The sequence below is a fragment of the Plecotus auritus genome, assembly GCF_963455305.1.
Source record: "Plecotus auritus genome assembly, chromosome: 10".
Classification (NCBI taxonomy): domain Eukaryota; kingdom Metazoa; phylum Chordata; class Mammalia; order Chiroptera; family Vespertilionidae; genus Plecotus; species Plecotus auritus.
In genome coordinates, this window is record NC_137785.1 from 18,531,386 (window position 1) to 18,546,463 (window position 15,078).

General features: G+C 43.6%; 1 pseudogene across 1 annotated transcript; it reads left to right on the top strand.

Moving 5' to 3' along the window:
* The first annotated feature begins 885 nt into the window (after window positions 1-885).
* LOC308236145 (peptidyl-prolyl cis-trans isomerase D-like) lies at window positions 886-4,789 on the top strand (annotated as a pseudogene). Its single transcript has 3 exons — window positions 886-1,183; window positions 3,507-3,880; window positions 4,352-4,789. The product of its transcript is annotated as a peptidyl-prolyl cis-trans isomerase D-like (transcript).
* Window positions 4,790-15,078: the final 10,289 nt, after the last annotated feature.

Consider the following 15,078-nt stretch of genomic DNA (forward strand, 5'->3'; position numbering starts at 1 on the left):
CACCTCCACACACCCAAGTGACACACTCAAGGGGTGGACTCAGCAGGTACCAGAGCCCCACTGAAATAAATTCTGCTCTGTGGGGTCGGCCCCAGACAGCTGATCCTCCAAGGTAGTTGGAGGTTAGTAGTCAGTTGTCGCAACCAGTCTTTGTAGCTGATCGGCCTGCTGGTAATCACTCCTATTGACAGGCCAATAGAAATCAAGTCTCAACTACAAGAGGAGGGTGTACATAGCCAAAATGGGAAGTGCACTTCTAGTGCCCATCACATTAGGCCAGTGGTCGGCAAACTGCGGCTTGCGAGCCACATGCGGCGCTTTGGCCCCTTGAGTGTGGCTCTTCCACAAAATACCACATGCGGGCACGCCCGTACAGTGCGATTGAAACTTCGTGGCCCATGCGCAGAAGTTGGTTTTCGGCTCTCAAAAGAAATTTCGATTGTTGTACTGTTGATATTTGGCTCTGTTGACTAATGAGTTTGCCGACCACTGCATTAGGCCAATCTACCAGCCCCGGGAGGCTAGCAGCTCTACCTAATACATAGAAACAAACACAGGGAGGCTGCTAAAATGAAAAGACAAAGAAACATGTCCCAAATAAAAGAATAGAACAAAACTCCAGAAAAAGAACTAAACAAAATGGAGACAAGCAATCTACTAGATGCAGAGTTCAAAATGCTGGTTATAAAGATGCTCTAAGAACTTAGTGAAAGAGTAGTAGATAAACTCAGTGAGAACTTCAACAAAGAGATAGAAAATACAAAAATGGAGATAGAAAATATAGAAAAGAACCAGTCAGAAATAAAGAATTAAATTATAGGAAATCAACTATGGAGTAGATGGGAAATGCCCCAAATCTGCTTCCAAACATGACTGCAAGTCAAAATGTCTCACCCGTCCCCCCAAGCTAAGCCCTTCAACCCCAGTAACCCCCAAGTCTTTTTTGATGTGGACATCAGAGGCAAGTGAGTTGGTCAAATTGTCTTAAAACTGTTTGCAGATATTATACCCAAAATTGCAGAAAATGTTCATGCATTGTATATAGGAAAAAAGGCATTAAAGCCACCACTGAGAAAACTCTCTATTTCAAAGGTGCCCTTTCCATTGAATTATTAAGAAATTCATGATTCAGGGTGGAGAATTCTCAAATCAAAATAGGGCATGTGGGTGGGAAACCAAGATGGTGACATAGGTAAACACCTAAACTGCTGCCTAGCATAACAATTTCAAAACTATAACTACGATAAAAGATAAAACGTCTATCACCCAGAACCACGGGAAAGCTGGCTGAGTGTAAGTTCTACAACTAGAAGGAAAGAGAAAATTCGAGCATTGAGATGTGCACAAGTGCTGAAAAGCTGAGGTATAGAGGCGTGTGAATCAGGCTGGCGGCGGGTGTCTGGGTGCGCTGCTTCTTTCAACCCGAAGGGAGACAAGCTCCTGATTACTCTGAACTCCAGTTTCTGGGGAGACGCTGGGGACCCAAACTCCTATGGGGAGAAGCTGGACTGTCTGCCATTGGGTCAGAAAGTGAGGGTGGCTTTCTTGAAGAGGTGCACCCAGCAATCATTGTTTACTGCACTGGGACGCGGGACACAGAGACTTGGAAACACGGAGACGCAGAGATGGCTGACTGGCAGCCATACCTGTTTGCCACACCCTAGCCTAGTGACTCCCTGGGACCCCGCCCCACACAACCTACAAACCCACCCAAGCTCCACACAGAGGCTTTTGCATATAAATGGCCTACCCTATCACAGCTTAACCAAACAAACTGCAGCTCTGGTCAGACAGCTCCAAAACCTCCAAACCCCAAGCAAAAGGAGAAAACTGTAGTTCTCGCTGTAGCTCCTGTTGGGTGGCCTCAGACAGTAGCTGACCTGCACCCCATTGGAGATCCAGAAGCCAGTGTACCTAGTGGTCAGTGTGAGACACCAGATTTCAACTACTCACATCCATAAGTGACACATTCAAGAGGCAGACTCAGTGAGCACCAAAGCCCCACTGAAGCAAGTCCTGCCCCATAAGTGTGTCTCCAGTGCAGCAGTTCTTCCATTATAGTCACAGCGGGTCCTCACAGCCAATTGGCCTGGAGGTCAATTCCTCCCAGTGGCACCAACAACAATCAAGACTTAACTAAAACAAGGCTGTACACACAGTCCACAAAGGGGTGCACCAAGAGTGTCCACCTCAGGTAACTGGGAGGCCAACCCACTGGCACATATAGGACACCTAGCACACAAAGCCACCCTACCAGTTCAGGGAAACAGCAAAAATGCTAAGACAAAGAAACAGATCACAAACGAAAGAAATGGAGGAAAACAAACGACTGGATATAGAGTTCAAAACCACAGTTATAAGGTTTTTCAAGAATTTCCTAGAAAAGGCTGATAAATTCAACGAGACCCTCGAGGATATGAAAAAGGACCAACTAGAAATTAAACATACACTGGCTGAAATAAAAAATATTATACAGAGACCCAACAGCAGACTAGAGGAATGCACGGATCAAGTCAAAGATTTGAAATACAAAGAAGCAAAAAACACTCAACTGGAAAAGCAAAAAAAAGAAAAAAGAATCCAAAAATTTGAAGATAGTGTAAGAAGCCTTTGGGACAACTTAAAGCGTACCAACATCCGAATTATGGGGGTGCCAGAAGAAGAGAGAGAGCAAGATACTGAAAACCTATTTGAAGAAATAATGACTGAAAACTTCCCCCACCTGGTGAAAGAAATAGACTTACAAGTCCAGGAAGTGCACAGAACCCCAAACAAAAGGAATCCAAAGAGGACCACACCAAGACACATCATCATTAAAATGCCAAGGGCAAAAGACAAAGAGAGAATCTTGAAAGCAGCAAGAGAAAAACAATTAGTTACCTACAAGGGAGCACCCATATGATTGTCAGCTGATTTCTCAACAGAAACTATGCAGGCCAGATGGGAGTGGCAAGAAATATGCAAAGTGATGAATAGCAAGAACCTACAACCAAGATTACTCTACCCAGCAAAGTTATTATTCAGAATTGAAGGTCAGATAAAGAGCTTCACAGACAAGAAAAAGAAAAAAAAAAAAGCTAAAGGAGTTCATCACCACCAAACCAGTATTATATCAAATGCTGAAATGTATTCTTTAAGAAGAGGAAGAAGAAGAAAAAAGTAAAGATAAAAATTATGAACAACAAATACATATCTATCAACAAGTGAATCTAAAAATCAAGTGAATTAAAAATCTGAGGAACAGAATAAACTGGTGAATATAATAGAATCAGGGGCATAGAAAGGGAGTGGACTGATAATTCTCAGGGGGAAAGGGGTGTGGGGGGCATGGGAAGAGACTGGACAAAAATCGTACACCTATGGATGAGGACAGTGGGGTAAGGGCAGAGGGTGGGGTGGGAACCGGGTAGAGGGGAGCTATGGGGGGAAAAAGGAGAAACAATTGTAATAATCTGAACAATAAAGATTTATTAAATTAAAAAAATAAATTTAAAAAAATGGGGCAGGTGGAGAAAGTAAAGTTTGAAAATGAAAATTTCTATTATAAGCACACCCGGGAGAGTTTATTGAGCATGGCAAATGCAAGCTGCAAAACTAATGGTTCTCAGTTCTTTATCACAACAGTTCCAACTCCTCATGTGGATGGAAAACATGTGATATTTGGCCAAGTAATTAAAGGATTGGGTGTGGCAAGAATTTTGGAAAATGTTTAAGTGGAAAACCTGCCAAATTGTGCATTATTGCAGAATGCAGAGAATTGAAGTAAGGGGATAATTGGGGAATATCCCAAAAGATAGTTCTGGGAACAGTCATCCAGATTTCTCCAAGGATGGCCTGGCTCAAAGGCCCCCACACTCAGCCACTGCACCATACAGCTTCTGTCATCAGCAACCCACCCACACTTAGAGAATTGGAATCTCTGGGGGTGGGACCCTGGAATCTACACTTGAACAAGTTTCACAGGTGATTCTGATGCATAGTTAGACCTAAAACTGTTAATCTAAAAATTAGCAGTGAAGACTAAAAATGGCAACAGAGAAAGTGGACGCTGCATGGACATGCTCCCAGGAACAAACTGGAATTACAACTAACATACAGAAAAATTTCCTCAATGACAGAAGACTTGCCCTAGCCAGTTTTGCTCAGTGGATAAAGCATCAGCCTGAGGACTGAAGAGTCCCGGGTTCGATTCCAGTCAAGGCCATATGCCTGGGTTGAGGGCTCAATCCTTAGTAGGGGGCGTGCAGGAGGCAACCAACCAATGATTCTCATCATTAATATTTCTCTCTCTCCCTTTCCCTTCCTCTCTGAAATCAATAAAAATATATTTTTTAAAAATAAAAAATAACAGAAGACTTAAAAATGATTGAAAATACATTTTTCAAATCCCAGAACTGGGAGATGGCCATTAAAAAATATACGAAGGTTTTAAGATCTGTGGAAAGTTCAAAAGCAGTTATTGAGTAAACAGATTGAAGCTGCAACCTGTAGCTTTAAGTTGCATGCTGAATATTGGTGCTTGTAAACTGAAGATGTCAAATTGGCAAAAAGCAATTGACAACTGTTTGGAGGCTCTTGAAGTAGATCCATCAAATACCAAAGCACTGTACCATAGAGTTCAAGGATGGCAAGGATTGAAAGAATATGACCAAGCATTGGCTGATCTTAAGAAAGCTCAGGAGATAGCACCAAAAGATAAAGCTATCCAGGAAGAACTGCTGAAATTAAACAAATGATAAAGGCACAGAAAGATAAAGAGAAAGCAGCATATGCAAAAATATTTGCTTAATAAGGAATTCAGTTATGCTTAAATATTACACATTGATGTATAAAGACAATAAAAAAAACTTAAGGGATTTTGTCTATTAATACATGATCCCTAATGTGTTTCCTTTGATACTTCAGTTCCCCATTGTTTACAGTTTAGGAATACTGATACCAGTTCACTGTTAATAAAAGTGTTACAAAGTACAGTGAAGTTGATTCCCCGCCACCTCCACCCCCCCATGGCTATCTGTATTATTCACAAAGAATAATGGTGTTCAACTATTTTTAAACTAAAGATACGTCTTATTGAATAAACAGATGAAAGCTTTTAAAAAATAGAGTAGATGAAGCTGAGGATCATATTAGAGATTAGGATGACAAGGAAGCAAAAGACACCCAATCAAAATAGCAAAAAGAAAAATGAATCCAGAAAAATGAGGCTAGTGTAAGGAGCCTCTGGGACAACTTCAAGAGTACCAACATTCACATCATGTGGGTGCCAAAAAGAGGAGAGAGAGAGAGAGCAGGAAATTGATACAATAATGGCAGAAAAGTTCCCTAACTTGGTGAAGAAAATAGACATACAAGTCCAGGAAGTTCAGAGAGTCCTAAACAAGATGAACCCAAAGAAGTACACCAAAACACATCATAATTAAAATGCAAAAAGGTTAAAGACAAAGGGTCAACCTTAAAAGCAGCAAGAGAAAAGCAGTTAGTTACCTACAAGGGAGCTCCCATAAGACTGTCAACTGATTTCTCAACAGAAACCTTGTAGGCCAGAAGAGATTAGCAAGATATATTCAGTGTAATACTAGTAAAAAGCAAGGATCCACAACCAAGATTACTCTACCCAGCAAAGCTATGATTTAGAACTGAAGATCAGATAAAGAGCTTCCAAGACAAGGAAAAGCTAAAGGAATTCATCACCACCAAACTTCTTGAAAAAAATATTAAAAATATAAACAGTAAAATGTTAATAAATACATGTCTATCAAAGTACAGGACACTGAAAAAAGAGATAGAGGAAGATGTAAACAGATGGAAGAACATACCATGTTCATGGATTGGTAGAATCAACATCATTAAAATGTCCATACTACCCAAAGCAATCTATAGATTCAATGCACTCCCCATTAAAATACCAATGGCATATTTCAAAGACCTAGAAAGAACTCTCCAAAAATTCATCTGGAATAAAAAAAGACCCCGAATAGCCACAGCAATCCTGAGAAAGAAGAATAAACTAGGAGGAATCTCAATACCAGATTTCAAGCTGTATTACAAAGCCACTGTCCTCAAAACAGCCTGGTACTGGCACAAGAACAGACATATAGATCAATGGAATAGAATAGAGAATCCAGATATCGACCCAAACCAATATGCGCAATTAATATTTGACAAAGGAGGCATGAGCATACAATGGAGTCAAGACAGTCTCTTCAATAAATGGTGTTGGGAAAATTGGACAGATACATGCAAAATAATGAAACTAGATCACCAATTTACACCATACACAAAAATAAACTCAAAATGGATACAGGACTTAAATATAACACGGGAAACCCTAAAAATACTAGAGGAATCCACAGGCAGCAAAATCTCAGACATATGCCAAAAGAACTTCTTCACTGATACTGCCCCTAGGGCAATGGAAGCCAAAGAGAAAATAAACAAATGGGACTACATCAAAATAAAAAGCTTTTGCACAGCAAAAGAAACCATCAACAAAACAACAAGAAACCCCACTGTATGGGAGATCATATTTGCAAATGGTATCACTGATAAAGGTTTAATCTCCAACATCTACAGGCAGCTTATACAACTTAATAAAAGGAAGATAAATGATCCAATAAAAAAATGGGCAACAGACCTAAATAGAATCTTTCGAAAGAAGACAGAAGGAAGGCCAAGAGACACATGAAAACATGCTCAAAGTCACTAATTATCCGAGAGATGCAAATCAAAACAACAATGCGATACCATCTCACACCTGTCAGAATGGCTATCATCCACAAATCAACAAACGACAAGTGTTGGCAAGGATGCGGAGAAAAAGGAACCCTCATGCACTGCTGGTGGGAATGCAGACTGGTGTAGCCACTGTGGAGAACAGTATGGAGTTTCCTCAAAAAACTGAAAATGGAACTCCCATTTGACCCAGTAATCCCACTCCTAGGAATATATCCTAAGAAACTAGAAACACCAATCAGAAAGGATATATGCACCCCTATGTTCATAGCAGCACAATTTACAATAGCTAAGATTTGGAAACAGCCTAGGTGCCCGTCAGCAGATGACTGGATCAGAAAACTATGGTACATCTACACAATGGAATACTATGCTGCCATAAAAAAGAAAGAATTACTACCATTTGTAGGCACCTGGATGGAATTAGAGAACATTATGCTAAGTGAAATAAGCCAGGCAATGAAAGAAAAATACCACATGATCTTACTCATTTGGGGATAATGAAAAACTATAAACTGATGAACAAAAAGATAGATATAGAGGCAGTAAAGCATCAAACAGACTGTCAAATTACAGTGGTAAGGTTAGGGAGAGGTGGGGGAAATAAGAGATCAACTGAAGGACTTATATGCATGCATATAAGAGTAACCAATGGATGCAAAACATTGGGGGGTGAGGGCATGTATGGGAGTGGGGTGGGGGGGCAATGGTAAGATATGTACACATATAATACCTTAATAAAAAAAATTTAAAAATAAATAAAAATAAATAAAATAATAAAATAAAATAATAAAATAAAACAATTGAATCTATAAAGCAAAATAAATGAACAAGCAGAACAGAAACAGACTCATAGATGGAAAGAATATTTTGACAGTTGCCAAATGTGAGGGGTGTTGGGGTGAAAAAGGTGAAGGGATTAAGAAATACAAATTGGGGGGGAGAAACCAAGATGGCGGCATAGGTAAACACCTAAACTGCTGCCTCGCACAACAATTTCAAACTACAACTAAAAGACAGAACGGACACCATCCAGAACCACAGGAAAGCTGGCTGAGTGAAAATTCTACAACTAGAAGGAAAGAGAAAAGCTCACAGAGAATTGGAGGTATGGCAAAAGGTCTTTGTGCACGCAGAGAGGAAGGGCGGCTGAGAGCCTGGCTGACTTTCTCTGGCGGAAGGTGGAAGGAAGCCCTGACCGCACTGAACCCCAGTTCTGACTGCACTGAACTCCAGTTCCGGGCGAGCCCCTGGGGACCCACGCTCTTACAGGGGGAGTCTGGACTCTCGGGCGGAGACTCGGGAGCCGGGAAGGCGGAGGACTGAAAGCGCGCGCGCCAGTGCGCACAAAGGCTGTGGAGGTTGCCACAGGCTTTCCCTTGTGGAAGGGAGTCAGAGGCTCCTGAATGCACTGAGCCCCAGTTCTGACTGCACTGGACCCCAGTTCCAGGCGAGCCCCTGGGGACCCATGCTCTTGTTGGGGGAGTCTGGACTCTCGGGCAGAGACTCAGGAGCCGGAAGGCGGAGGTCTGAAGGCACGCACGTGCGCGCAAGGGCAAGGCTGACGGGAAGCCAAGACTGAGACTCCACCCCATCCAAGCTGAGCACAGAGGCTATTGCAATTTGGCAAGTCTAATCCTATAAGGCTGTCTCCAGCACCGAACTTCTCCCAGCATAGACACAGCTGATCCTTACAGCCAACTGGCCTAGAGGTCAATTCTTCCCAGTGATACCAACAACAATCAAGACTTAACTACAACAAGGCTGTACACACAGTTCACAAAGGTGTGCACCAAGAGTGTCCACCTCAGGTTAACTGGGGAGGCAGACCCACTGGGCCATATTGGAAACCTAGCACACAAATCTACCTTACCAACTCAGGGAAGCAGTGAAAATGTGGCGTCAAAGAATCAGATCACAAACGAAAGAAATGGAGGAAAACAAACGACTGGATATAGAATTCAAAACCACGGTTATAGGCTTTTTAAGAATATCCTAGAAAAGGCCGATAAATATAACGAGACCCTCGAAGATATGAAAAAGGACCAACTAGAAATTAAACATACACTGACTGAAATAAAAAATATTATACAGAGACCCAAAAACAGACAAGAGGAACACAAAAATCAAGTCAAAGAATTGAATTACAAAGAAGCAAAAAACACTCAACCGAAAAAGCAAAAAGCAAAAAAAAAAAAAATCCAAAAAGTTGAAGATAGTGTAAGAAGACTCTGGGACAACTTCAAGCGTACCAACATCAGAATTATGGGGGTGCCAGAAGAAGAGAGAGAGCAAGATACTGAAAACCTATTTGAAAAAATAATGACAGAAAACTTCCCCCACCTGGTGAAAGAAATAGACTTACAAGTCCAGGAAGCCCACAGAACCCCAAACAAAAGGAATCCAAAGAGGACCACACCAAGACACATCATCATTAAAATGCCAAGAGCAAAAGACAAAGAGAGAATATTAAAAGCAGCAAGAGAAAAACAGTTAGTTACCTACAAGGGAGCACCCATACGACTGTCAGCTGACTTTTCAACAGAAACTATGCAGGCCAGACGGGAGTGGCAAGAAATTTTCAATGTGATGAATAGCAAGAACCTACAACCAAGATTACTCTACCCAGCAAAGCTATCATTCATAATTGAAGGGCAGATAAAGAGTTTCACAGACAAGAAAAAGCTAAAGGAGTTCATCACCACCAAACCAGGATTATATGAAATGCTGAAAGGTATTCTTAAAGAAGAGGAAGAAGAAAAAAGTAAAGAGAAAAATTATGAACAACAAATACATATCTATCAACAAGTGAACCTAAAAATCAAGTGAATTAAAAACCTGAGGGACAGAATAATCTGGTGAATATAATAGAATCAGGGGCATAGAAAGTGAGTGGACTGATAATTCTCAGGGGGAAAGGGGTATGGGGGGTTCATGAAGAGACTGGACAAAAATCATACACCTATGGATGAGGACAGTGGGGGGGAGGTAAGGGCAGAAGGTGGGGTGGGAAATGGGTGGAGGGGAGCTATGGGGGGGGGAAAGGAGAAATAATTGTAATAATCTGAATAAAGATTTATTTAAAAAAAAGAAATACAAATTGGTTGTTACAGAATAGTCATGGGAATGTAAAATACAATATAGGGAATATAGTTAATAATATCCTAATAACTATGTATGGTTGCAGATGAGTGCTATATTTATTGGGTGATCACCTAGAAGTTACATAATGTCTAATCACTGGGGTGTACACTTGAAACTAATATAATAATATATGTCAACTGTAATTGAAAAAATATATTTAAATGATTTGATTAAAAAATGTTAAGCGCCCTAGCCAGTGTGGCTGTTGGTTGGAGCCTTATCCTGTACACCAAAAGGTGGCAAGTTCAATTCCCAGTCAGGGCACATACCCAGGCTGTAGGTTTGATCCCTGGTTGGGGCATGTACAAGAGCAATTGATCGATGCTTCTCTCTCACATAGCTGTTTTTCTCCTTTCCTCTCTCTTAAAATAAATTTTTGAAAAAATACTCTCAGGTGAGGATTTAAAAATTTTTTTTAATATTAAGCCAATCCCAAAACCACCTTCACAGAAATATTTATGATAATACTTAAACAAATGTCTGGACATGATGGTCCAGCAAAATTGACACATAAAATTAACCAACACACTTCCACCTCTGCCTCAATGAGGCCCCCTGGGATCCCCTTCTCATTGTCTCTGCAAGGGTGGGCTGATCCTCAGGCTCTCCCCTGTCCTCTTCTACCCAAAGAACTCCTCCTTCCTGAACCTTCCTATGTTCAGGCAGGTGGATCCCATTACTTTGGCAGCTCCCAGAAATATATTCTCCCCTCTAAATAACATCAAGGGCTGCTGGCTCCGACCAGAGGGTAGGAGTGGTCCTCCTGCCCCCTTCTTCTGTCTCTTCCTCCCCTGCACCATGGCCAGTTTGCACCAGGCAGGAAGTAAACCCTAGAGAGGAGCCCATTGACCTTGCTTTTCTTCTAGAGCCCTACACCGAGTGAAGTTATTGTTCTACTTATTTATTGTTTTTCTCTCTCCCACCAAAACACAAGCTCCAATAGGGCAGAGACTTAATCCCCAGGGTCTAGCCCAGCCCCTGGCACAGAGACGGACTAAAGAGTACTTGTTGGTTGAACAAAAAAATTACTTAACTTCTCCTTTGTTCTGTGCATGCTGAGCCAAACTGTGCACATAAGCTAGTTGGCAATTTACCATTTCTGGGCATCTCCATACACATGCCCAATACCGTCATTTCTCTCTCCTTGGTAGCTAGATCCTCCCTTCCCTGAAGACAAAAATTATCTTCCTTTCTCTCTCCTGAGGTCTGTGCACATTGGAATGTCCCAAGGCACTGGATCCCTGTCAGTCCCTGGAAGAATGTGAACTGTGTCAGTGAGGAGATGGCTGGGGCCTAGTTATAGAAAAAAGACCAGACGTGCAGGAGGGTGCAAGCAGCTGCTATCTCAGTTCAGCCCCCAAGACTCGTGCAGTTTCTTTTACCCATTTGGAATTAAGGAGGGGATGTACGGAAGATTACATGAAGGTGGGGTTGGATTACAGGATAGTTAGTAAGATTACGTGTTCTCACCCTGGCCGGTTTGGCTCAGACCTGCAGACTGAAGGGTGCTGGGTTTGATTCCAGTCAAGGGCACATGTGGGGTTGTGGGCTCAGTCTCCAGTAGGGGGCATGCAGAAGGCAGCTGATCAATGATTCTCTCTCATTATTGATGTTTCTATCTCTCTCTCCCTCCCCCTTCCTCTCTGAAAAATCAATAAAAATACACTTTAAATGCAGCCTTCTTTAAAAAAAAAAAAAAAAGATTATGTGCTCTCTGTAAGTGGTTATATTTTCAAGTGCTCTGAAAAAAAAGGCATTTCAAAGGTGTATTAACAAGGTGCATAGAACCAAGGTGGGCAGGTCTTGCTTCAGGCAAAGATAAACCTTTTTCTAGAAAGTTATATGCCTGGGGTGTGACTACCCACCATGACTGGCTCCGTTAGGAATTTATGATCAGATCACCCTGTGAGGTTACTTTTGGTCACTAGACTTTTCATATTTATTATAGAGCCACGTTTTTTATCCACAAATCCCTTCTTCTTTTCTTTTTTCCTTCACTCTGGCTCTGGTCCGGAAAGATAATACCATCATCCGTATCTCCCAGGCCGTTGCTAAGGGCTTAACCTCTGGAATTTAGATAACATTTTACTTCAGGCTGTTATGGGGCAACCCGCAAGAGACGACCACCAGAGACAGAGATCAAAATGTATGAGCCTTTATTAAGCTGGCCAGCGACTACACCGCGGCAAAGGCCGAACTGCAGTGCAGACCACAGGTGTCACAGCAAATTTATACTCGGGAACCACAAGAGGGAGTTAGGACAGTTACAATGACAACCCAAAGGTTACAAAAGCTATTTCAGCCGTTTCTAAGAAACTCAGGGCACAGGTGCAACGCCGGGGCACGCTTGGCCAGAGTGTGAACCACCACCTCCCTCCAAACTCCAACCGACCCACTGTTCGGTGACCTACTGCACCTCCCTCTGTCTTAAGGCATCCTGCCTCCTGGCAACGGAGGGGCTGTGCAATGTTTGCGGCCCAGAACATTCCCTACTGGTCTTTACGGTGAATCAAATCGTTGATTCACATCCCTCCCCTCCTTCCCCGGGGATTCGCTGGTAATGGGTGTGGAGGACCATGAGCTTTACAGCCTGTATTCTTCGTGCCTCTTCACCCAGGACTAGGTCGCCAGGAGCACACACAGGTGGGCTATCCGGGTCCGGTGGGTGGGCTTCCTGGTGTGCTGCCCTGACGATTCGCCTTGCAGCCGCTGTACTGCTCTAGAGCGCCTGCAAAGACTTGAAATTTCTATTAGATAACACAGCTGGCTCTTCACCCCTTTGCCGCGGGAGAAGAGGTGGCGGACGGCCAAACATGATTTCAAAAGGAGTCAGCCCTTTTACATATGGGGCGCAGTGAGCCCTGAGTAGGGCAAAGGGGAGGGGACTTACCCAGTTCTTGCCAGTCTCTAATTTTAGTTTAGTTAGGGTTTCCTTAAGTGTCCGATTTATTCTCTGTATCTGTCTAGAACTCTGAGGTTTATAAACACAATGTAATTTCTATGCGACCTTAAGGGCCTTAACTAAAGATTGGGTTACCTTAGCAATGAACGCTGGGCCATTGTCGGACCCCATGAATAAAGGTAGGCCAAACCGGGGGAGAATTTCAGAGAGGAGTTTCTTAACTACTACCTGTGCTATTTCAGCCCTGGTCGGGTATGCCTCTGGCCAACCAGAGAAAGTGTCCACAAATACTAGGAGATATCGGTATCCTCCCAATCCACTGGGCAATTCAGTAAAATCGACTTCCCAATGTTCACTAGGGCTTGAACCTCGAAACCGGGTTTCTGGCGGGGTGGTTATCGGAAGTCCTGGGTTCACTTGTGCGCAGATCTGGCATCTCCTGGCTATATCCTCTTCCTCGGGGGTGTACCTGGGTTTGGGCTCCAGATTCTGAGTTGGTATGGCTGCCAGCACTTCTAGGGGCCCTACTGGTCTTTTTGTAGTCTCTTTAGCCGTTTTGTCGGCAAATTGGTTCCCCTTCGTCACAGGGGAATTGTCCTTTTGATGCCCTTTTTAAGTGGATGACTGCAACTTCTTTAGGGCCCCAAATGGCTGAAAGAAGGTTTAGTATCTCTGGAGCATTTTTAATATCCTTCCCCCCTGAGGTTAGGAGGCCCCTCTCCTGATATAAGGCTCCATGTATATGCACTGTGGCAAAGGCATGTCTACTGTCCATGTAGATATTGATTCTCTTGTCCTTTCCCCACCGTGAGGCCTGGGTGAGGGCTATGAGTTCTGCCTTCTGTGTTGCAGTCCCAGGTCCTAGGGATTGTGCCCATGACACTTTCTTGTGTAACTACAGCTTCCCTGGCATACCTGATACCGTCCTCCACAAAGCTGCTCCCATCAGTGAACAGGGTCTCCTCAGGGTTGGAGATGGGCTGGTCTGTCAGGTCGGCCCTCAAGGAGGTTAGGGTAGTCAGGGTCTCTTCACAGTCATGGAGGGGAGTTTCAGCTCCCTCATCGGGGAGGAGAGTGGCTGGGTTTAGGGCTGTAGTCTTCAAGAAGCTTACCCTCGGGGGGTCTAGCAGGAGCACCTGGTACTGGGTAATACGAGCATTTGATAACCAGCGTTCAGGTGGGCTGTGTAGTAGGGTTTCTACTGCGTGGGGTGCAACCACTTGTAAGTCTTGGCCTAAAGTCAGTTTAGAAGCTTCCTTAACCAGTATGGCCGTGGCTGCTATAGCCTTCAGACAGCCCAGCCATCCTGCGGCCACTGGGTCCAACCTCTTAGACAAGTAGGCAACTGGCCTCTTCCAGGGCCCCAGACTTTGTGTTAGTACCCCTTTGGCCACTAACACCGGGACTGCCTTATTCCCTGGCCGCTCAAGATACTCCCATTTCCAGTGTCCTTCTTTCTTACAGTAGGCACACTGGTTTTTCCCCAGCCAGGTCTTTTGGATCTGTCCTCTTTTTTCTCATTCTTTTCTTCCGGTCCCTCTTTGCTGTCCCTTCACTTCATTCATGGCTAGAAGGACCTTTGCCATTCTGGTTTTTAGGTTAGCAGTCTGATCTTCTCAGTTGTTAAAGACCTTCTGGGCAACCTCGACCAGTTCTGAAAGTGACTTCCCCTCAAAGCCTTCTAACTTCCGTAATTTTTTTTTTTTTAATATCTGGGGCCGACTGGGACACAAACGCTACATTGATAGCCTGTCGATTCTCTGGGGCATCAGGGTCTATTGGGGTGTACACCCGATATGCCTCACAGAGCCTCTCGAGGAAGGCAGTGGGGCTCTCGTTTGGTCCCTGGACCGTTTCTGTTACCTTGGAAAGGTTGGTGGGCTTCCGAGCTGCCGCTCAGATGCCCCTCAGGAGAGTCTGGCGATACCTGTCAAGAGCCTCCCTTCCCCGATCAGTGTTGTGATCCCATTGTGGCCTTCTGGATGGAAAAACAGCCTCAATCCTCCCTGGGTCTGTGGTGGGTTGGCCATCTGGCTCAAGGACTAACTTCCTCCCTTCCCCTTTTACTCTCTCTCTCTCTTCTGCGGTGAAAAGGGTCTGAAGTAGCTGCTGGCAGTCGTCCCAGGTCGGCTGGTGGGTGAAAAAGACCAACTCTAGGAGCGAAATCAAACCTTGGGGATTCTGGGAGAATGATGGGTTTTGGTTCTTCCAGTTGTATAGGTCACTGGTTGAAAATGGGACATAGACCATAAAAGGCTGACCATCAGGTCCTAAATCAGGGGGACTCGCCTGGCGTA